The 24,518-nt window shown below is 45.9% G+C and overlaps 1 long non-coding RNA gene across 1 annotated transcript; it reads left to right on the top strand.

Annotated features, from left to right (window-relative positions):
* The first annotated feature begins 218 nt into the window (after window positions 1–218).
* LOC139273371 (uncharacterized) lies at window positions 219–18,923 on the top strand. Its single transcript, XR_011595089.1, has 3 exons — window positions 219–823; window positions 8,312–8,402; window positions 15,802–18,923. It is a non-coding gene; the product is annotated as an uncharacterized lncRNA (long non-coding RNA).
* The last annotated feature ends 5,595 nt before the right edge of the window (window positions 18,924–24,518 follow it).

The raw sequence follows: 24,518 nt of genomic DNA, 5'->3' as shown, positions 1-24,518 counted from the left end.
GACTCTACACGCGCTGGGGCGGTTGAAGGGCGCGCCAGGATTCAAATCAGGAGCCACGTGACTGGGAGCGGGGCGCTTTTGGAGCTGTGCCGGGCGTGGATTGGTGGGAACAGCTGTCAATCAGCTGCTTTCACCCAATAGCAGCGACGGAACATGTCCACTCGCAGAGCGCGCTCAGCGCATGTCTCGGATCCCCGGATGTTGACTGTTGGTGAAGGAACTGCAAAATGGCGGCAAGTGATGGGCGGTTGAGGGAAACTGTCGTGGGGGCTGAGGGGGGGGGGAGATTATATCTCTACCTCCCCCTCTCCCCCTCCCTCTCAGACAGTGTGTAACCCGGGGGTGGGCCCAGTTAAATCAGACAGTGTGTAACCCTGGGGCCCAGTGAGATCAGACAGTGTGTAACCCTGGGGCCCAGTGAGATCAGACAGTGTGTAACCCGGGGGCCCAGTGAGATCAGACAGTGTGTAACGCGGGGAGAATTCTGGTGATTTTCTGTAAGCCCAGAAGGGCGGGACAGAGATCTGAGGAAAAGGATAAAATCAAACAGAAATACTGGACATGTACTTTGCTGAAATGTTGGGAAAACACTTTACACTCCATTCCATTTCACAACATTAATATTCTTCTCATTTTCTGCCCTGTCATAATTAGCTCTCCCCCTGGTGAATGGCAGAGTGACTGAGAGAGTTCCACAGCTGGAAGGAAACAGGGATTGTGGACTGAGGAACAACAGCAGGTGAACCAGCGCAGGATTGTGAGAGCACCAACCAGTGAGCCCCTTCCGATTGAAAGTGCTTCAATAGATCGACTGGGGAGGAAGGTAAGAGAAAGTGCCATTTACTCAGATACACACCGGTCCTGTGGACAGTACACACAGGTTACACAGTAAGCCAGGAAATGAGACTGGGAGAGTCTGACCACCGAGCACAATTATCCAGCATGAGGCCGTGTAATGGGATGTGAAGTGAGATCAGTTTCTGTCTCTAAACACAGTCACAGTGAATCTTGTGTGTGTTTTAGAGTAAAGGGCTTTGATCTAAGAGGTGACTCCAGTTTGAGGCAGAGCCCAGCAGATGGACCGGTCTCTGTACATTAGGTGCGGCTGCACTCACACTGACACCATCAGATCTCAATGTTCAAATATTTCCCATCTGGTGAGAAAGCCAATGGAAAGATTGAAGCGGAAGCTCAGAGACAATTCACTGATCACGATGCACAGACCCATCTGAAAGACCAGCACGGCCTATCACCCATAGAATCAATTATTCATTCATCAACATTTAGAATTATAAGAAAATATATTGATAACTATTTATATTGATAACTACTAATATTGAAGCATTGATCACTAGAGATATGTAGTATTCTAATATACTGAAACACAGATATTGAGAGTTGCAGTTTATTGATTGGCGTCGTACTTGACCCCGAGATGAACTGCTGAACCCATATTCCCTCAATCACTGAGTACGCTTACTTCCACCTCCATAATATCGCTGGTCTCTACCCCTTCCTCAGCTCATCTGCTCAAACCCTCATCCATGCCTCTGATCGGCCTCGCACCTCGCACTCTCTGTAAACTTAAGCTTAAACTTAGGGGGCATAGTTTTAAGGTGGTTGGTGGAAGGTTTCGAGGGGATTTGAGGGGGTGGGGGACTTCTTTACGCAGAGGGTTGTGGGGATCTAGAACTCACTGCCTGGAAGAGTGGTGGATACAGAAACCCTCACCACTTTTAAGAGATGGTTGCATAGGCACTTAAAGTGCCATAACCTGCAGGGTTACGGACCAAGAGCTGGTAATTGGGATTAGACTAGATCACCTCTTGTTGGCCGGCGCAGATATAATGGTAAGTGCTGCAGTGAATCGAATACGGCCAGAGTGACCTGGACTAGTTTCGATTGCCTGGATGGGTAGGAGAGAAATTTTCCCAGATTTTGTTTCCCTAAATTGGCCTGGGTTTTTACCTGGTTTTTGCCTCTCCCAGGACATCACATGGCTCTGGTTGGGGTGAAGTGTAGAATGTTTTGGTGCAAGGGGTGTCGCAGTTGTGTGAGGCGGACTGGTTCGGCTGGTGCTATTTACCTTTCCGCCATTGTTCATTATTCAAAGGTTTATATGTAACTTTAGGGCTGCTGACCAAGGGCCGTGTGGCTCTTTGTCGGCCAACGTGGACACGATGGTCCGAAATGGCCTCCTTCTGTGCTGTAAATTTCTATGTTTCTAAAACACTCCTGCCCGTATCCTTACTCAAGAACACAAGTAGCAGCAGCAGGAGTAGGCCATACGGCCCCTCCCATCTGCTCCGCCATTCAGTACGATCTGTATTCGATAGAGAATTTTAAAAGATTCACAACTTTGAATGATGAAATAGCTCCTCCTCATAGTCTTAAATGGCCGATCTCTTATCCTAATACTAGGACCTCTAACTCTAGACTATCCAGCCCTTGTCAATTCCTCTAAGAATTTGATATGTTTCAATGATATCACCTTCCGTTCTTCTAAACTCCAGAGAATATCGGCCTATTCTACTCAATCTGTCCTCAGCCCTCTCATCCCAATTTGTAACAATTTCTGTTCACCCATCACCCCTGAGCTCGCTGAACTACATTGGCTCCTGGTCCATCAATGCCTCGCTTTCAAAATTCTCATCCTTGTTTTGAAATCAGTTCAGGATCTTGCCCCTCCCTATTGCTGTAATCTCCTCCAGCCCTACAACCCTCAGAGATCTTTGCATTCCTTCAATTCTGGCCTATGAGCAGCCCCAATTTTCATCCCACCAATATTGGTGGCTGTACCTTCAGCTGCCGAGGCCATAAGCTCTGGAATTCCCTCCCTAAACCTCTCGATCTTTATAATACTCCTTAATACCTACCCTTTTGAACAAGCTTTTAGTCACCTGTGCTAATATTTCCTGACGTGAGTGGGTGTCAAATTTTGTTTGCTAACGGTCCTGTGAAGTACCTTGGGACATTTTACTACGTTTAAGGCGCGTTATAAATGCAATTTGTTGCTGATAACTGAAGATATTTCGAATTGTAATATAATGAAACTGCAGGCATGGGGAATTGCAATCGATTGATAACTGCAGAGGAAGAGGATTGTTATGTATTGCTAATAGCGTGAATTCTTTTAACGTGAGGTGGCTCTTGCACATTAGCTACCACACGGGCTTGGCAGAGAAAAGGTCTTGGTCCAATGGCAAGGGGAACCCAAGATGATTGGAGACCAGGCTCTGCTGCATGATTCCTCTGGCACTGATTCTCACTGGAATACAGTTTCCTCTGGCACTGACTCTCACTGGGGCAGTTTCCTCTGGCACGGATTATCACTGGAATACAGTTTCCTCTGGCACTGACTCTCACTGGGGTAGTTTCCTCTGGCACTGACTCTCACTGGAATACAGTTTCCTCTGGCACTGACTCTCACTGGGGTACAGTTTCCTCTGGCACTGACTCTCACTGGGGTACACTTTCCTCTGGCACTGACACTCACTGGGGTACAGTTTCCCCTGGCACTGACTCTCAGTGGGGTACAGTTTCCTGACACAGATTTACTGTTTATCTAATTTGTGCTGCCCCTGCCCTGGGACTGCTTGATGGGACAGTTTAGAGGGAGTTTTAACCTGAAACTGATCAGGAGCTGCGGGTGGAAAGTTGTCAGTGCAGTGGCAGATCGTACTGCTGCTGAATTTTAATTGATAAGCTGCCAGCAGCGCATTCGGGACGGACACCGAAGTTTGCCCTGCAGCAGTGTAGATGGAACTTTACTCTGTATCTAACCCATACTCCACCTCGTCTGTGGGAATTTAGTGTGAATTTGAAAGCAATTGCTAGGGTAGATAGAGAGAAATTGATTCTGCTGCGGTGGGTGTCTAGGACGAGGGGACATAACCTTAAAATCAGAGCCAGGCCATTCAGGAGAGATGTTAGGGAACACTTCTTCACTCAATGGATGGTTGAAGTATAGAACTTCCCAAATAAGCAATCGATGCTCGCCCATTGAATAATTCTGGGCCGGTTGTGATTTCTGCCCAATGACCCGTTGCTTGTTCCCTTGGATTGGATCTTTATTTATTCCCTTTGGTTTCATTTCAGTTTCACTGCTGGACCCACCACTCAAAGCACTTTGTCTGATCTGCCCCTGGGAATGAGCAGACTCCTCTCTCATCTCCCACACTGCACCAGCTCTCCTCCTCTTTCCCCCTGGGTTGTGTTACACACTTTGGGCCTTCCCCGGGGATTCTCAGTATGAACAGGGGGATGTGTGTTGAGACAGGATGTCCCAGCTCTCCACCTTTAAAGGGACAAGGAGAGGACCAGCTGGGCTGAATGGCCCTGCTTTATGACATCACTACAGTGCCGAGCAACCACCCTCCCAGGGCCCTGCTCATTATGGGCTGGGTTGAGCTCAGTGCTGTTACAGGAAGGGAAACAGGAGCAGGATTCGAGCCGTGTGTTGCCCAGGATTAATGGGGAGAGGTACAGGATCAATTTATACCTTATTGAATGAGAAATGTCAGTGTCCTGGACACTCCATGTCCCTCAGTATCTGTGTCGGGGAGCGACCGATGGGTTCACTCTGTATCGAACCCGTGCAGTGCCTGACTGGAGAGTGGTTGATGCTGGTACGAGCTGCTCAGCTCAATGAGCACAACATTTAACCCAAAGATAAACCCTGGACACAGGTCCTGAAGGACAGGGAGTGTCTAATAATTTGACTGGTGTCCTTGATCAAATTTAAACACCTCACATCTCTTTTTAGATTTGTTCATGGGATGTGGGCGTCGCCTCTCACCTCTCATTCTAAATACTCGAGAATATAGGCCTGGTCTACTCAATCTCTCATAGGACAATCCCCCCATCCCAGGAATCAGTCTGGTGAACCTTCGTTGCACTCCCTCTATAGCAAGTTTATCTTTCCTTAGGTAAGGAGACCAAAACTGTGCACAGTACCCCAGGTGTGGTCTCACCAGGGCCCTGTATAATTGCAGTAAGACGTCTTTAGTCTTATACTCAAATCCTCTTGTAATAAAGACCAACATAACATTTGCTTTCTTAATTGCTTGCTGTACCTGCATGTTAACTTTCAGTGATTTGTGTACAAGGACACCTAGGTCCCTCTGAACACCAACATTTCCCAATATCTCACCATTTAAAAAAAATACTCTGCCTTTCTATTTCTACCATGTGTATAACTTAACATTTCTTCACACAATATTCCATTTGCCATGTTCCTGCCCACTCATTGAGCCTGTATATATCCCCTTGAAACATCTTTTTATCCTCCTCACAACTTACATTCCCAATTAGCTTTGTATCCTCAGCAAACTTCAAGATATTACATTTGGTCCCCTCATCCAAATTATTGATATAGATTGTGAATAGCTGGGGCCCAAGCACCGATCCTCGCAGCACCCCACCAGTTACAGCCTGCCAACCTGAAAATGACCCGTTTATTCCTACTCTCTATTTTCTGTCTGTTAACCAATTCTTAATCCTTGCTGGTATATAACGCCCAATCCCATGAGCCCTAATTTTGTTTAATAATCTCGTGTGGCACCTCATCGAATTCCTGCTGTAAATCTAAATAAACCACATCCAGTGATTCCTTCTGATCTATCCTACTAGTTACTACCATGCCAAGAACAATTTCCCTTTCATAAATCCATGTTCATTCTTCCCAATCCTGTTATTAGTTCCGAAGTGACCTGTTACTATGTGCTGAATAATAGATTTTAGCATTTTCCCTACTACTGATGTCAGGACTACCGGTACTGCACGGGTTTGATACAGAGTAAATCTCACTCCATCCTGTCCCAAACACTGCCAGGGTTGATAGAGTAAATCTCAGTCTACAATATCCCAAACACTCCCAGGGCAGTTATACACGGGTTAGATACAGAGTAAAGCTCCCTCTACACTGTCCCATCAAACTCTCTCAGGGCAGGTACAGCATGGGTTAGATACAGAGTAAAGCTCTCTCTACACTGTCCCATCAAACACTCCCAGGGCAGGTACAGCACAGGGTTAGATACAGAATAAAACTCCCTCTGCACTGTCCCATCAAACTCTCCCAGGGCAGGTACAGCATGGGTTAAATACAGAGTAAAGCTCCCTCTACACTGTCCCATCAAACACTCCCAGGGCAGGTACAGCATGGGTTAGATACAGAGTAAAGCTCTCTCTACACTGTCCCATCAAACACTCCCAGGGCAGGTACAGCACAGGGTTAGATACAGAATAAAACTCCCTCTGCACTGTCCCATCAAACTCTCCCAGGGCAGGTACAGCATGGGTTAAATACAGAGTAAAGCTCCCTCTACACTGTCCCATCAAACACTCCCAGGGCAGGTACTGCATTGGTTAGATACTAAGTAAAGCTCCCTCTACATTGTCCAAATAAACACTCCTAGGGCAGGTACAGCATAATTTAGATACAGTGTAATTCTCTCTCTAACTTCATTCTACAATTGTACAGGGCCTTGGTGAGACCACACCTGGAGTACTGTGCACAGTTTTGGTCTCCTAATCTGAGGAAGGATATACTTGCCTTGCTTAGATACCGAGTAAACTCCCTCAACATTTTCCCACCAGACATTCCAAAGGCAGGAGTAGGCTACTTGACCCCTCGAGCCATTTAATAAGATCACGGCTGATTGGATCATGTATTCAGCTCCACTTCCCTGCCCGCTCCCCATAACCCTTTATTCCCTCATCGCTCAAAAATTTGTCTATCTCCGCCTTAAATTTATTCAATGAACCAGCCTCCACAGCTCTCTGGGGCAGAGAATTCCACAGATTTACAATCCTCTGAAGAAATTCCTCCTCATCTCAGTTTTAAACGATCAGTCTTTTATTCTGAGACTCTGTCCCCTCATTTTGGTTTCCCCGATGAATGGAAATATCCTCTCTGCATCCACCTTGTCGAGCCCCCTCATTATCTTATCTGTTTCGATAAGATCACCTCTCATTCTTCTCTACTCCAGTAGGTATAAGTCCAACCTACTCAACCTATCTTCATAAGTCAACCACCTCATCTCCGGAATCAAGCTAATGAACCTTCTCTGAACAGCCTCCAATGCAAGTAAATCCTTCCTTAAATACAGAGACCAAAGCTGTATGCAGTACTCCAGGTGTGGCCTCACTAATATCTTGTACAGTTGTCGCAGAACTTCTCTGCTTTTATACTCTATCCCCCTTGCAATAAAGGCCAACATTGCATTTGCCTTGCTGATTATTGCCGTACCTGCATACTAACTTTGTGTTTCATGTAAAAGGACCCCCAGGTCCCACTGTACTGTAGCACTTTGCAATTTTTCTCCATTTAAATTATAATTTGCTTTTCTATTTTTTCTGCCAAGTTGGATGACCACACATTTTCCCACATTGTACACCATCTGCCAAAATTTTGGCCAGTCACTTAACCTGTCTATATCCCTTTGCAGATATTTTGTGTCCTCACAATTTGCTTTCCCACCCATCTTTGTATCATCGGCAAACTTGGCTGCATTACACTTGATCCCTTCATCCAGGACATTAATGTAGATTGAGGACCCAGCACCAATCCCTGTGGCACCCCACTAGTCACTGTTTGCCAATAGAAAATGACCCATTTATCCCGACTCAGATACAAAGTAAAACTCCATCTACACTGCCCCATCAAACACTCCCAGGGCAGGTATAGCACAGGTTAACTATAGCGTAAAGCTTCCTCTACACTGTCCCATCAAACACTCCCAGGGCAGGTACAGCATGGGGTTAGATACAGAGTAAAGCTCCCTCTACACTGTCCCATGAAACACTCCCAGGGCAGGTACAGCACAGGTTAGATACAGAGTAAAGCTCTCTCTACACTGTCCCAACAAGCAATCCCAGGGCAAGTACAGCACAGGGTAGATTATAATATAAGAAATAGGAGCAGGAGTAGGCCACTTGGCCCCTCAAGACTGCTCCACCATTTAATAAGATCATGGCTGATTGATCTAGTGCTCAGCTCCACTTTCTTGCCTGCTCCCCAGAACACTATTCCTTTATCGTTCAAAACTCTGTCTATCTCTGCCTTTAATATATTCAATGGCTCAGCCTCCACAGCTCTCTGGGGCAGAAATCCCACAGATTTACAACCATCAGAGAAGAAATTCCATCTCGTCTCAGTTTTAAATGGGACGCCTCTTATTCTGAGACTATGTCCCCTAGTTTTAGTTTTCCATATGAGTGCAAATATCCTCTCTGCATTCACCTTGTCGAGCCCCCTCATTATCTTATATGTTTCGATAAGATCACCTCTCATTCTTCTCTACTCCAATAGGTATAAGCCCAATCTACTCAACCTATCTTCATAAGTCAACCACCTCATCTCCGGAATCAACCGAGTGATCCTTCTCTGAACAACCTCCAATGCAAGTATATCATTCTTTAAATACGGAGACCAAAACTGTATGCAGTACTCTAGGTGTGGCTCACCAATATCCTGTACAGTTGTAGCAGGACTTCCCGGGTTTTATACTCCATCCCCTTTGCAATAAAGGCCAACATTCCATTTGCCTTCCTGATTACTTGCTGTACCTGCAGACTAACTTTTTATGTTTCATACACAAGGACCCCAAGGTGTGACTCTACTACAGCACTTTGCAATTTTTCTCCATTTAAATTATAATTTGTGTTTCTATTTTTTCTGCCGCAGTGGATAACCTCACATTTTCCCACATTATACTCCATCTGCCAAATGTTTGCCCACTCACTTAGCCTGTCTATATCCCTTTGCAGATTTTTGTGGCCTCTTCACAATTTTCTTTCCCACCCATCTTTGTATCATCAGCAAGCTTTGCTAGATTACACTTGGTCCCTTCATCCAAGTCATTAATATAGATTGTAAATAGTTGAGGACCGAGCACCGAGGCTTATGGCACCCCTCTAGTTACTGTTTGCCAACAGAAAAATTACCCATTTATCCCGATACAAAGTAAAGCTCCAGCTACACTACCGTCAAATACTCCCAGGGCAGGTACAGCACGGGTTAGATACAGAGTAAAGCCTCATCAATATTGTCCCATCAAACACTCCCAGGGCAGGTACAGCACAGGTTCGATACAGAGTAAAGCTCCCTCGACACTGTCCCATCAAGTATTCCCAGGGCAGGTGCAACACAGGTTAGATGCAGAGTAAAGATCCCTCTACGCTGTCTCACCGGACGTTCTCAGGGCAGTTACAGCACGGGTAACATAAAGATTAAATCTCCCTCTAGCCTGTCCCAAACACTCCCAGGTTAGGTACTGCATTGGTTAGATACAGAGTTAATCTCCCTGTACGCTGTCCCATCAAACACTGCAGAACAGATACAGCATGGGGTAAGATACAGAGTAAAGCTCCCTCTACAGTTCATTGGATATATTCAAGAGGGAGTTAGATATGGCCCTTACGGCTAAGGGGATCAAGGGTATGGAGAGAAAGCAGGAAAGCAGGTACTGAGGGAATGATCAGCCATGATGTTATTGACTGGTGGTGCAGGCTCGAAGGGCCGAATGGCCTACTCCTGTTCCTATTTTCTATGTTTCTACACTGTCCCATCAAATCTTATTGAATGGGGAGCAGGCTCGGGGGTCCGGGTGGCCCACTCCTGCTCCTATTTCTCCTGGTCTTATGTACCCAGCATGCCTCGCGGGGGAGAATGTGCTGCACCCAGACTACAGGAGCTCAGTGCGCAGGCGCGGGTCCTGGCTGTGTTTGGAGCATGCGCGGTGCGTGTAATGGCGGAGGCGACATGTTTTGGACAGGCTCCACAGAATTGTCCTTTTCAGCGGGACGGAGCGGAGTAATGGACCAGCGGGGAGCCGGTGAGGCTTCATAAACAGCCGGTGCCCACCGCAGGCCCGGAATAATGACCGGAATATCGGCGGTTGCAACTTCGGGGCTTTCTCCCGGTCACAGGCCCAGCCTAACAGTAGCCATCTTGGTACAGGAACTGAACTCAGCCAGAGTCAGCACCTTCAGGGGAGAGGAACCAGTGAGTGTAGAACTGAACCCAGCCAGAGTCAGTACCTTCTGGGGAGGGGAACCAGTGAGTGTAGAACTGAACCCAGCCAGAGTCAGCACCTTCAGGGGAGGGGAACCAGTGAGTATAGAACTGAACTCAAACAGAGTCAGCATCTTCAGCGGGGGAGAGGGGAACCAGTGAGTGGAACTGAATCCAGCTAGAATCAGCACTTAAGGGAAAGAGAGGGAGGGGAACAAAATAATATAATAGCAGCAGGAATAGTCCATACGGCCCCTCGAGCCTGCTCCACCATTTAATACGATCATGGCTGATCCGATCATGGACTCGGGTCAACTTCCCTGCCCAATCCCCATAACCACTTAATCCCTTATCGGTTAAGAAGCTGTCTAGCTCGGTCTTAAATTTATTCAATGACCCAACTTCCACAGCTCTCTGAGGCAGCGAATTCCACAGATTTACAACCCTCCGAGAGGAGAAATTCCTCCTCATCTCAGTTTTAATTGGGTGGCTCCTTATTCTAAGTTTATGCTCCCTAGTTCTAGTGTCCCCCATCAGTGGAACATTCTGCAACGGCCTTCTCAAGACCCCTCCTAATCTTACACGTTTCGTTAAGATCACCTCTCATTCTTCTGAATTGCAATGAGTAGAGGCCCAACCTCCTCAACCTTTCCTCATAAGTCAACCCCTCATCTCCGCAATGAACCTAGTGAACCTTCTCTGAACTGCCTCCAAAGCAAGTATATCCTTTCATAAATATGGAAACCAAAATCTTTACGCAGTATTCCAGGTGTGGCCTCACTAATACCCTGTATAACTGTAGCAAGACTTCCCTGCATTTATACTCAATCCCCTTTGCAATAAATGCCAAAATTCCATTGGCGTTCCTGATCAATTGCTGTACCTGCATACTAACCTTTTGTGTTTCATGCACAAGTACCCCCAGCTCCCACTGTACTGCAGCACTTTGCAATTTTTGTCCATTCAAATAATAACTTGCTCTTTGATTTATTTCTGCCAAACCTCATACTTTCCAATATTAGACCCCATCTGCCAAATGTGTGCCCACTCACTTAGCCTGTCTGTGTCCTTTGCAGGTTTTTTGTGTCCTCCTCACACATTGATTTTTCTCCCATCTTTGCATCGTCGACAAACTTGGCTACGTTACACTCAGTCCCTTCTTCCAAGTCGTTAATATAGATTGTAAATAGTTGGGGTCCCAGCACTGATCCCTGCGGCACCCCACTAGGTACTGATTGCCAACCCGAGAATGAACCATTTATCCCGTTTTTCTGTTAGTTAGGCAATCCTCTATCCATGCTAATATATTACTCCCCAATCCGGCGATATTTTATCTTGTAGGGTAACCTTTTATGTGGCACATTGTCAATGCTTTCTGGAAGTCCAAATACATCACATCCACTGGTTCCCTTTTATCCACCCTGTTCGTTACATCCTCAAAGAATTTCAGCAAATTTGTCAAACATGACTTCCCTTTCATAAATCGATGGTGACCCTGCCTGACCAAATTATGCTTTTCCAAATGTCCTGCTACTACTTCTTTAATAATGGACTCAAACATCTTCCCAACCACAGATGTTAGGCTAACTGGTCTATAGTTTCCTGCTTTTTGTCTGCCTCCTTTTTTAAATAGAGGCATTACATTTGCAGTTTTCCAACCTGCTGGGACCTCCCCAGAATCCAGGGAATTTTGGTAAATTACAGCCAATGCTAATTCCCCGGTCTCATCCTCCTAGATTTCATAGGGTGCATAAGGGACAGATTACTTGAGCAGTATGTAACTGAACCAAACAGCGGGCAGGCTATTTTGGATCTGGTTCTGTGTAATGAGACAGGATTAATAAACAATCTCCCAGTAAAGGATACCCTTGGAATGAAAGCCCATAGCATGGTTGAATTTCAAATTCAGATGGAGGGTGAGAAAGTTGGATTTCAACCAGTGTACTCAGCTTAAATAAAGGAGACTTCAAAGGAATGAGGGATGAGTTGGCTGAAGTGGACTGGGAAAATAGATCAAAGTGCAGGATGGTTGATGAACATAAAAGATTCTGACGAGACTGGACAGGTTAGATGCGGGAAGAATGTTCCCGATGTTCCCGGGGAAGTTCAGAACCAGGGGACATAGTCTTAGGATAAGGGGTAGGCCATTTAAGAGAAACTTCTTCACTCAGAGAGTTGTTAACCTGTGGAATTCCCTGCCGCAGAGAGTTGTTGATGCCAGTTCATTGGATATATTCAAGAGGGAGTTAGATATGGCTCTTACGGTTAAGGGGATCAAGGGGTATGGAGAGAAAGCAGGAACGGGGTACTGAAGGAATGATCAGCCATGATCTTATTGAATGGCGGTGCAGGCTCGAAGGGCCGAATGGCCTACTCCTGCACCTATTTTCTATGTTTCTATAACTGAAATCGACTGAGGGTCACCTGGTCAGGACACTCCCAGCTTAACAATGTGTACATTTAAGGAGATATTTCACAACTCTCAAGAAAAATATATTCCAGTGAGGAGGAAAGGTCGTAAGAAATAAAGGACAGTATCCAATTTAAAAACAAGGACATACAATGTGGCCAAAACTAGTTGGAGGACAGAGGTTTGGGAAGCTTCTAAAAGCTTACAAAGAATGAATTAAAAAATGATCAAGAAAGGGAAGATAACTATGAAAGTAAACTAGCACAAAATATAAAAACAGATAGCAAGAGTTTCTATCGGTATATAAAAAGGAAAAGATTGACGAGAGTAAATGTTGGTCCCTTAGAGGACGAGACTGGGGAGTTAGTAATGGGGAACATGGAGATGGCAGAAACTCTGAACAAATATTTTGTATCAGTCTTTACGGTAGAGGACACTAATAATATTCCAACAGTGGATAGTCAAGGGGCTACAGCGGGGGAAGGAACTTAACACAATCACAATCACTGAGGAGGTGGTACTCAGTAAGATAATGGGACTAAAGGCGGATAAATCCCCTGGAACTGATGGCTTGCATCCCAGGGTCTTAATAAAAGTAGCGGCAGGGATAGTGGATGCATTGGTTGTAATTTACCAAAATTCCCTGGATTCTGGAGAGGTTCCAACAGATTGGAAAACTGCCAATGTAACGCCCCTATTTAAAAAAAGGAGGCAGACAAAAAGCAGTAAACTATAGACCAGTTAGCCTAACATCTGTGGTTGGGAAAATGTTGGGGTCCATTATTAAAGAAGTAGTAGCAGGAAATTTGGAAAAGAAAAATTCGGTCAGGTAAAATCAGCATGGATTTATGAAGGGGAAGTCATGTTTGACAAATTTGCTGGAATTCTTTGAGGATGTAACGAACAGGGTGGATAAAGGGGAACCAGTGGATGTGGTGCATTTGGACTTCCAGAAGGCATTTGACAATGTACCACATAAACGGTTACTGCATAAGATAAAAGTTCACAGTGTTGGGGGATTGCAAAGTGCTGCAGTACAGCAGGACCTGGGGATACATGTGTATGAAACACAAAAGGTTAATATGCAGGTACAGCAAGTGATCAGGAAAGCCAATGGAATCTTGGCCTTCATTGCAAAGGGGATGGAGTATAAAAGCAGGGAAGTCTTGCCACAGTTGCACAGGGTATTGGTGAGGCCACACCTGGAATACTGCGTGCAGTTTTGGTTTCCATATTTACGAAAGGATATACTTGCTTTGGAGGCAGTTCAGAGAAGATTCACAAGGTTGATTCCAGAGATGAGAGGGTTGACTTATGAGGAAAGGCTGAGTAGGTTGGGCCTCTACTCATTGGAATTCAGAAGAATGAGAGGTGATCTTATTGAAAAGTATAAGATTATGAGGGGGCTTGACAAGTGCATGCAGAGAGGATCCACTGATAGGGGAGACTAGAACTAGGGGGCATAATATTAGAATAAGGGGCCACCAATTTAAAACTGAGATGAGAATTTTTTTCTCTGAGGGTTGTTGATCTGTGGAATTCACTGCCTCAGAGAGCTGTGGAAGCTGAGACATTGAAAAAATTCAAGACAGAAATAGACAGTTTATTAAATGACACGGGAATAAGGGGTTATGGAGAGCGGGCAGGGAAGTGGACCTGAGTCCACGATCGAATCAGCCAAGATTGTAATCAATGGCAGAGCAGGCTCGAGGGGCCGTATGGCCTACTCCTGCTCCTATTTCTTATGTTCCTACGTACGAGCATACCATCCGCCCCCTCCCCCCAGCGAGGATATTGGTACCGGCGCTGTTGAGGTGCAAGCCATCTGGCCTGTACAGGTCCCACCTCCCCCAGAAGCGGTCGCAATGCCTCAGGAAACTAAAGCCCTCCTGCATGCACCATCTCTCCAGTTACGCATTTATCTGCTCGAGCCTCCTATTTCTGTACGCACTAGCTGGTGGCACCGGGAGTAATCCGGAGATAACTACCTTTGAGGTCCTGCTCCTAGCTCCCTAAACTCTGCCTGCAGGACCTCATCCCTCTTTCTACCTATGTCATTGGTCCCGATATGGACCACAACCTCTGGCTATTCACCCTCTTCCCCCCAGAATGCCCTGGAGTCGCTCGGTGACATCCTGGACCTGGTACCTGGGAGGCAAACATACCATCCTGGAGTCACGTCTGCGGCCGCAGAAATACCAGTCTGCTCCCCTGACTATTGTATTCCCTACCACTATAGCTCTTCCATTCTTCTTCCTCCCCCCTGTGCAGCTGAGCCACCCGTGGTGCCGTGGACTTGGCTCTGGCTGCACTCCCCAGAGCCACCATCGCCCTCACCGGGACTCAGAACAGAGAACCGGTTGGCGAGTGAGATGGACTCGGGACTCCTGCACTACCTGCCTGGTCCTCCTCTTCTGTCCGGTGGTCACCCACTCCCTCTCTGCCTGCACACTCTAAAGCTGCGGGGTGAGCACCTCTAGAAACGTGCTATCCACAAGCTCTCAGTCTCACGGACGCACCACAGTGATTCCAGACGCTGCTCAAGCTCCAAAACACACAGCTCGACTTGGTGCAGCTGAAGACACCTCCTGCACACGTGGTCCTCCCGACAGCACGAAGCATCCAGGATTTCCCACATGCCACAGGATGTGCAATCCACGGGACTGGGCTATCCTGCCATCCCTCTAGTTACACTCGGAACTATCAAGTAGAACTAAACTCTAAACCTTAGAAAAACACACCCAACCACTATTCAGCAATCAGCTGATTTAACTAACCTTTATTTAAAGACTAAGTACTAACTTAACAGAGAGAAAAAAACCTTCAGAGGAGGAGAAGGAGGGGAACCAGTGAGTGTAGAACTGACTCCAGCCAGAGTCAGTACATTCAGGGGAGGGGAACCAGTGAGTGTAGAACTGAACCCAGCCAGAGTCAGCACCTTCAGGGGAGGGGAACCAGTCAGTGTAGAACTGAACCCAGCCAGAGTCAGCACCTTCAGGGGAGGAGAGGGAGGGGAACCAGTGAGTGTAGAACTGAACCCAGCCAGAGTCAGCACCTTCAGGGGAGGGGAACCAGTGAATGCAGAACTGAACCCAGCCAGAGTCAGCACCTTCAGGGGAGGAGAGGGAGGGGAACCAGTGAGTGTAGAACTGAACCCAGCCAGAATTGGTGGTGAAAACTAGGAGTGGAGGAGAAACAGTTTAGAAATGTGCGATGGATTTGGATTTCAGCACAGCAGGAGGGACAATGTGTGGGACAGGGATTTACAGCTTTGGAAGAACAAGAGAGGAAAGAATGTTCCATGGAAACTAGATGTGTCTATCCTGAATTTCTGTCTTGTACTGACAGTGATGAGTTTTGTTATCTCCTTTTACAGCGTATTCGAAGGGGAGATTTTCAGACAGGAAACACAAACCAAACAACACGTCAAGATCTGACGGAGTCAATCCATTCATCAGGACGTGAATATCATCGGCCTTTGAAAGTGGAAGGAGAAATGTTTGCCTGTTCTGTCTGTGGGAAAAGATTTCAAACATCAGTGTGACTGGAAAAGCACCGAGGCGCACACACACCCAAGTGAGTGTTCCAGTGCACTGACTGGAAAGAGCTTTAACCAGTTACACAGCCTGAATAAACATCGCACCATTCACAGTGGGGAGAAACTGTAAATGTGTTCTGTGTGTGGGCGAGGCTTCAACTGATCGTCCAACCATGGAGAGTCACAAGGATACCCGCACCACGGAGAAACCATGGAAATGTGACTGCGAAGGGATTCAGAAAACCATCTGAGCTGGAAATTCATCGACACAGTCACACTGGGGAGAGGCCGTTCACCTGCTCTGAGTGTGGGAAGGAATTCGCTCATTCATCCAACCTTGTAGCTCACCAGCGAGTTCACACTGGGGAGAGGCCGTTCCCCTGCTCTGAGTGTGGGAAGGGATTCACTCGGTCATCCCACCTGCTGAAACACCAGCGAGTTCACAAGTGACTGCAGGGGTTGGAATGTGCTGTTATTGCTGCTGTTAATCACATCCCGACTGAACCATGTTCATTCTGATAGTTGTGGTTTGTTTCTGCTGATGTTAATAACCCTATATCTGGGCTGGACTTTAATATGCTGGATATATTGCTGATTTTGTTCTTGAGGCTGCAGTGTCCATTTATGAAACGCTGTGTGTTATCTTTCCCCTTAATTCAGCGACTCACAACAGAAATTCAATTTGGAATAAAATTATGAACTTTTACTTTAATTCTAAATTGATCTTTGGTTCAAAATCTACACTTGTGTGTGAAAGATTCTACTGAATAAAATCTCCAATTAGAAAGAGCTTGCTGACAATTCTTACTGACTTGCACATTTCACACAGGGCCCCTCCATTATCCACCAGAAAGAAAGGGAATGGGAATTGGCGGGAAATCAGTGTCCCCAAATGTTGCCTCTCCCGTCTTGTGTAGCAATACCCTCGGCATGGGAATAGAAACATAGAAAATAGGTGCAGGAGTAGGCCATTCGGCCCTTCTAGCCTGTACCGCCATTCAATGAGTTCATGGCTGAACATGCAACTTCAGTACCCCATTCCTGCTTTCTCGCCATACCCCTTGATCCCCCGAGTAGTAAGGACTTCATCCAACTCCTTTTTGAATACATTCAGCGAATTGGCCTCAACAACTTTCTGTGGAAGGGAATTCCACAGGTTCACCACTCTGGGTGAAGAAGCTTCTCCTCATCTCGGTCCTAAATGGCTTACCCCTTATCCTTAGACTGTGACCCCTGGTTCTGGACTTCCCCAACATTGGGAACATTCTTCCTGCATCTAACCTGTCTAAACCCATCAGGATTTTAAACGTTTCTATGAGATCCCCTCTCATTCTTCTGAACTCCAGTGATTACAAGCCCAGTTGATCCAGTCTTTCTTGATAGGTCAGTCCCGCTATCCCGGGAATCAGTCTGGTGAACCTTCGCTGCACTCCCTCAATAGCAAGAATGTCCTTTCTCAGGTTAGGAGACCAAAACTGTACACAATACTCCAGGTGTGGCCTCACCAAGGCCCTGTCCAATTGTAGCAACACCTCCCTGCCCCTGTACTTAAATCCCCTCGCTATGAAGGCCAACATGCCATTTGCTTTCTTAACCGCCTGCTGTACCTGCATGCCAACCTTCAATGACTGATGTACCATGACACCCAGGTCTCTTTGCACCTCCCCTTTTCCTAATCTGTCACCATTCAGATAATAGTCTGTCTCTCTGTTTTTACCACCGAAGTGGATAACCTCACATTTATCCACATTATACTTCATCTGCCATGCATTTGCCCACTCACCTCACCTATCCAAGTCGCTCTGCAGCCTCATAGTGTGGATATCTGAACGGAATATATGGAATTAAGGACAGTAAAGTAAACGGGATATATGAAAATGTATAAGCCATGGAAGAATAGCTGGGAGAATGTCAGATTGCAAATAGTGCCACATCAGCATAGCTAACAGTCTGTCTCAAGGTTTCAAGTCACTACTCCTGCCAATGACATCTAATTGTAACATGAAATAGTCACACCACTAGATTGAAACATTTAGAGGCAATACTTGAGTTTTCAAGAAGAACATCTCATATAGATTGACTAATGAGTGGCTGAGTTAGACTGTCAATCCATTTGTATTTTGTTATCTGATTTCAAAACTGTATAACTGTTAACGCTTTACGATGTAACTTCACCTATCCGTAGGGAGTGTGTACGCTCTATCCAGAGAGTATATCTTCTGTCTAATAGGTCTTACTGGCCGGTAATAAAGATTGCTTTGTTCAAAGCACAAGAGGTATTCGACTCAGTAATTTTACTGAACCAGATTGAGGTAAAAGAATCCAGGAATTTACATTTGGTGTCAGAAGTGGGATCTCAACGGACGACTGCCGAAAACTTGCGAATTAAGAGCCAGACTAGCCTTGGACGAGACGAGGGGAAAGTGGCCACTGGAGTGAGTATGATTTCAATACTGCTCCAGTTTCCCCCGGTTTCAAAAGTCTGAGGAAAGTTTAGCCACACACTGGTTCTCAGGTCGTGTCTGAACGAGATCCAAGACAATCTGGTGAATACCTTTCAAACTTAGAATAGGGATAGAGATAGGGAAATTGCGCGATGACGCAAACCAAGCGGCGACTTGGAAAGATAGTTAGAGCTAGATAGGGATGGATGATCAATCATGGATCCAAAAATTAATAGGAAAGAAAAGTGACTCTTGTGAATGTCTGTTTAAATGAGAAATGCTTCTGTGATTTTTACTGTAAAAAAAAAAAGCCGGGGAGTTGTGGTTTGTTTTATCTCAAACAGAATGAAAGTTTGTTTTAACCCTTCGTAGTGTTGTCCTGTATGTGAGAAGTTTAAGAGTGTGAACCTTATTGAATTACGTATATTCGGATGATAAGTTACGGAGCCAGGAAATGCACAAAGGATAGGTTTGTTGAAAAAAAAAGAAAAAATTACATGGTCCCGGTGGTTTTAAAAAAAAAGAAAAACTTGTTGAAAGAAAACATTCAGAGAAGGCACAGCAAAACAACTGAGATGGATTCAAAAGGATTTTTAAAAAAAATTATATTAAATAACACGACCTTGAGGCTGGAACAATTGAGATAACGAAAAGCAGTCCACAGCCTACGTGCCAGACTTCTCTCTAGTTATACAAAAAAAAGTAACGTACTAAATAGGTGCTAAAAAAAAAATGTTCTGAGATTTTAAATTATGAAAAAAAATTCCACTGCAGTAAAAAAAAAAATCACTCCTGTCCAATTGGCAGAAAAACTCCATTAAATTAGGGCTTTCATTGACTGATTGAATTTAAACTGCGCAGTAACGCGAAAGGATAGGGAAATTTGGAAACTGAAAGAAATAAATTAAGGCTCATAAGAAATCAAAATTAGAAAATTAGGCTCACAGGGAATAAAATGGGGATTTAAATAAAGGATAGGTGTTCAACTCAGGTACGACGTCGACCTTGTATATCACTTGGCCCGTCTAGGCTCTGATTGAATTTTTAAAAAAAACCCCGCAGCAACTCGGAAGGTAGGGCCGACGCGAATGCGCAGCGGCGCAAACACACAGACAACACGAGACGCGCAGCGGCGCGAGCGTGCGGCCGAGAGGAGAAGGGCCGAAGCGAACGTGCAGGGAAGCGAACGCGCAGTAAAGCGAACGCGCAGTGACGTAGACGCGCAGTACGTAAACGTGCAGTGACGTAAACGCGTAGTGACGCAGAGGCGCAGCAACGCGAATCGCGAAAGTCAGTGCTAATGTCAGTAAGTCTTTGTAAGTCCTAAGTGTTTCGAGTTTTAAGTATTGAAATCGCGCGGCGACACGAACCGCGCGGCGACGCGGGTAAGTGTTAGAAGTCTTTGTCTATTTTGTATTGAAATCACGCGGTGACGTGAACCGCGCTGCGATGCGGGTAAGTGTTAGAAGTCCTTGGTTATCTTTTAAAGTTTTAAGTATCTTAACTTGCGCGGCGACGCGAGCCACGGGTCGACGCGGGTTGCGCGGCGACGTGAACTGCGAGGCAACGCGGATTGCGCGCGACGTGAACTGCGAGGCGACGTGAGAATTTTAAGTATCCTAAATCGCGCGACGACGGGGGTCAGTGTTAGCATTAGTAAAGTTTGGTTATTTGGAGTTAGTTAAAGTCAGTGTTAGTTTCTGTAAAGTCTGTCTATTTTTAAGTTTGTTTAAATTGCACGACAACACGAACGCGTAGCGACACAGTAATATGAGGAGCAGCGTGAAAATGGGTAATCAGTTAGATAAAAGCATGAATGCGGATAGTCCGCTACAAAAGCTATGTGAGGAATTCCCTGAAAGAGCTGAAGACTTTAGAAAATTATCAGGAGCCCTGAATAAATTATTAGGGGATGACCAGTGGCCTCTAGGTGGCACTAGAAGCGTAGAGGTAGTTAAAAAAAAAAAGCACAGGGATTAATTTGGAGAAACATAGAAACATAGAAAATAGGTGCAGGAGCAGGCCATTCAGCCCTTCTAGCCTGCACCGCCATTCAACGAGTTCATGGCTGAACATGAAACTTCAGTACCCACTTCCTGCTTTCACGCCATACCCCTTGATCCCCCGAGTAGTAAGGACTTCATCTAACTCCCTTTTGAATATATTTAGTGAATTGGCCTCAACTACTTCCTGTGGTAGAGAATTCCACAGGTTCACCACTCTCTGGGTGAAGAAGTTTCTCCTTATCTCGGTCCTAAATGGCTTACCCCTTATCCTTAGACTGTGACCCCTGGTTCTGGACTTCCCCAACATTGGGAACATTCTTCCTGCATCCAACCTGTCCAAACCCGTCAGAATTTTAAACGTTTCTATGAGGTCCCCTCTCACTCTTCTGAACTCCAGTGAATACAAGCCCATTTGATTCAGTCTTTCTTGATAGGTCAGTCCCACCATCCCGGGAATCAGTCTGGTGAATCTTCGCTGCACTCCCTCAACAGCAAGTATGTCCTTCCTCAAGTTAGGAGACCAAAACTGTACACAATACTCCAGGTGTGGCCTCACCAAGGCCCTGTTCAACTGTAGCAACACCTCCCTGCCCCTGTACTCAAATCCCCTCGCTATGAAGGCCAACATGCCATTTGCTTTCTTAACCGCCTGCTGTACCTGCATGCCAACCTTCAATGACTGATGTACCATGACACCCAGGTCTCGTTGCACCTTCCCTTTTCCTAATCTGTCACCATTCAGATAATAGTCTGTCTCTCTGTTTTTACCACCAAAGTGGATAACCTCACATTTATCCACATTATACTTCATCTGCCACGCATTTGCCCACTCACCTAACCTATCCAAGTCACTCTGTAGCCTCATAGCATCCTCCTCGCAGCTCACACTGCCACCCAACTTAGTGTCATCCGCAAATTTGGAGATACTACATTTAATCCCTTCGTCTAAATCATTAATGTATAATGTAAACAGCTGGGGCCCCAGCACAGAACCCTGCGGTACCCCACTAGTCACTGCCTGCCATTCCGAAAAGTACCCATTTACTCCTACTCTTTGCTTCCTGTCTGACAACCAGTTCTCAATCCACGTCAGCACACTACCCCCAATCCCATGTGCTTTAACTTTGCACATTAATCTCCTGTGTGGGACCTTGTCGAAAGCCTTCTGAAAGTCCAAATATACCACATCAACTGGTACTCCTTTGTCCACTTTATTGGAAACATCCTCAAAAAATTCCAGAAGATTTGTCAAGCATGATCTCCCTTTTACAAATCCATGCTGACTTGGACCTATCATGTCACCATTTTCCAAATGCGCTGCTATGACATCCTTAATAATTGATTCCATCATTTTACCCACTACTGAGGTCAGGCTGACCGGTCTATAATTCCCTGCTTTCTCTCTCCCTCCTTTTTTAAAAAGTGGGGTTACATTGGCTACCCTCCACTCGATAGGAACTGATCCAGAGTCAATGGAATGTTGGAAAATGACTGTCAATGCATCCGCTATTTCCAAGGCCACCTCCTTAAGTACTCTGGGATGCAGTCCATCAGGCCCTGGGGATTTATCGGCCTTCAATCCCATCAATTTCCCCAACACAATTTCCCGACTAATAAAGATTTCCCTCAGTTCCTCCTCCTTAATAGACCCTCTGACCACTTTTATATCCGGAAGGTTGTTTGTGTCCTCCTTAGTGAATACTGAACCAAAGTACTTGTTCAATTGGTCTGCCATTTCTTTGTTCCCCGTTATGACTTCCCCTGATTCTGACTGCAGGGGACCTACGTTTGTCTTTACTAACCTCTTTCTCTTTACATACCTATAGAAACTTTTGCAATCCGCCTTAATGTTCCCTGCAAGCTTCTTCTCGTACTCCATTTTCCCTACCCTAATCAAACCCTTTGTCCTCCTCTGCTGAGTTCTAAATTTCTCCCAGTCCCCAGGTTCGCTGCTATTTCTGGCCAATTTGGGGAAGGGGACGAGGAAAAGGGGATAAAAATTTAATTGCAACCTGGCGATATTATTGTCAGAAATTAAAAGATGCATCACTTCTGTCAAGTTGGCAAACAAATGCTATTAAATTAGGACTTTCATTGACAGAGGGAACACATGTTAAAACTGTAGACGTCTTAAAGAAAGAATGTGCGCACGAGAAACTTGCTAAGAGATCCTCTGGGACCTCTGAGAAAGGTATTGATCAACTACGAGTTAAAATGGCTGGCATTGTGTTAACCGAGGCTGCTGATGAAATTGATGAGTGGCCACTGACTCAGCGCCCAACGGCGCCTCCTGCACCCCCTGGCCTCTTGCTCCAGTCCTCTTCCCAACACCCTCCACCTAACACTCCGGTAAAAAGAGGAGTTAAAAATAACCCCATACCACCAAAGCAACAAACCCGAACTGACTCCTCATCCTCTGATAGCGATTCGGATCCCCAGTTTACAAGCAATATAGCCGAAAGGACCAGATCTCACACTCGAAATGGCAGAACTATATCTCGACATCACAAACAGTCCCGTAAATCTTCTAGTCAATCTACCAGTCCAAGTTGTGAAAGACATAGCAAACACCCCCGCCGATCGAGACGCAGAACTGTCAAGCAGTCAGACAGCTCTGAAACATCCTCCGGCCTAGAAATGATTTCCAAGATCCCAAAGTCCCGACACCAATTCCCTGTCAGACCAATGCCAAACCCTGATGCACAACAAGCTGTAGACCACCTCTCTATAGATGTCTGTGATCTTCAAACAACTATTTGATTGCTCATGCTATCCAGACAGATGGAGAGGACAGTTAGATATTATTGGCAGGAGAAGAAAGGGGAGGGGGGAGGTGCGCCCCCAACCCGGGTCAAGACTGAATACGTGACTAGAAAGGAAGAGCCATCTCGGGAGGAAGGATCAATAGAACCACAGTGTTGCATACAGGATTGGATGGATAAGCAAGGATACGGTTATACTAAACAACCAAACTGCCTGAGCCCTGCTAATAAACCTACCTATTGTCCCCGGCATGGTATGGGAAGAGGCCGGGACTGGGTAAGAGGAATTGACTGTTTTAATTGTGGGCAGGAAGGACATTGGAATAAAAATTGCCCCTACCGTCAGCATGGAAAAGGAAGAGGTGGAAGAGGAGGGGTCAAGGGGGGAGAGGAGGATCTTACACTAACTTCTCCCAGAAACAACCCCTTTGGTCAATTGTCCCCCAATTGACTACACAGCTTGATTGTGCAGGGATCCTCCCCGGACGACGAATCCATTCTGAATGAGTGGCAACCCTTTTTGATAGATACGGGAGCCTTCATGTCTTCTGTACAATCAAAGCTTAAACTCCCTGCCTCTACTGAAACACAGGAACTTTCAGGATTCCTGGGACAAATCTCGACATTCCCAGTGTCAGAACTGGTTAAAATGGGTTACCAGGAAGAATCGGTGGAACATCGAGTTGTTATCACAACCAATCTGGACTGTAACTTGATGGCTAGAGACCTCCTTTGCAAATTCCAGTTGCATTTGGAGTGTGGAGATGATGGGATTATTGTAAAACAGGAAACCCTTAAGCGGCAGTATTATACCACTAGAACCCCTCAGTGGTGGTCTCTGGACCTGCCGCAGGCACACTATCACGTGACCCTAGCATACGATCCCAGTGGAAAGAATCAGGACCTGCAGAACTTTTATCAGGATCACGAAGGGGAAGTGAAGGGAATTCTATTAAGGGCTAGAGTGACTGAGCTGGAAAGAGAGGCAGATTTTGTGGAAATGGATAAGAATCTGTGGAATCAGCCCCTAACAATGGCACCGCATATTGCTCGTGAAGTATTAGCCCCTCACCATGCTAAAGATTTGGGAGTTATGGTACGCAAGGCCATAGATGAGGCTGACCCTACCAGCCGGGATGTGCAAATCGTAAAACATGGCCGAACAGACCAATTTCATGGGGACCCCGAGAAGGTCTTAAGGACTCTACAGCATCATACTGGCTCCGGCATACCTGACTATGTGGATCCTCATGTGTGGGCAGAGAACCCCTCCCAAGTGGGTTATACTCCCATTGATCCGATTGAGATCCCAGTGCAGGGCAATCCGACAGAACCCACTGAAA

This window comes from Pristiophorus japonicus, chromosome 9, assembly GCF_044704955.1.
Source record: "Pristiophorus japonicus isolate sPriJap1 chromosome 9, sPriJap1.hap1, whole genome shotgun sequence".
Lineage (NCBI taxonomy): Eukaryota > Metazoa > Chordata > Chondrichthyes > Pristiophoridae > Pristiophorus > Pristiophorus japonicus.
This window is presented reverse-complemented; position numbering and strand designations above follow the sequence as displayed.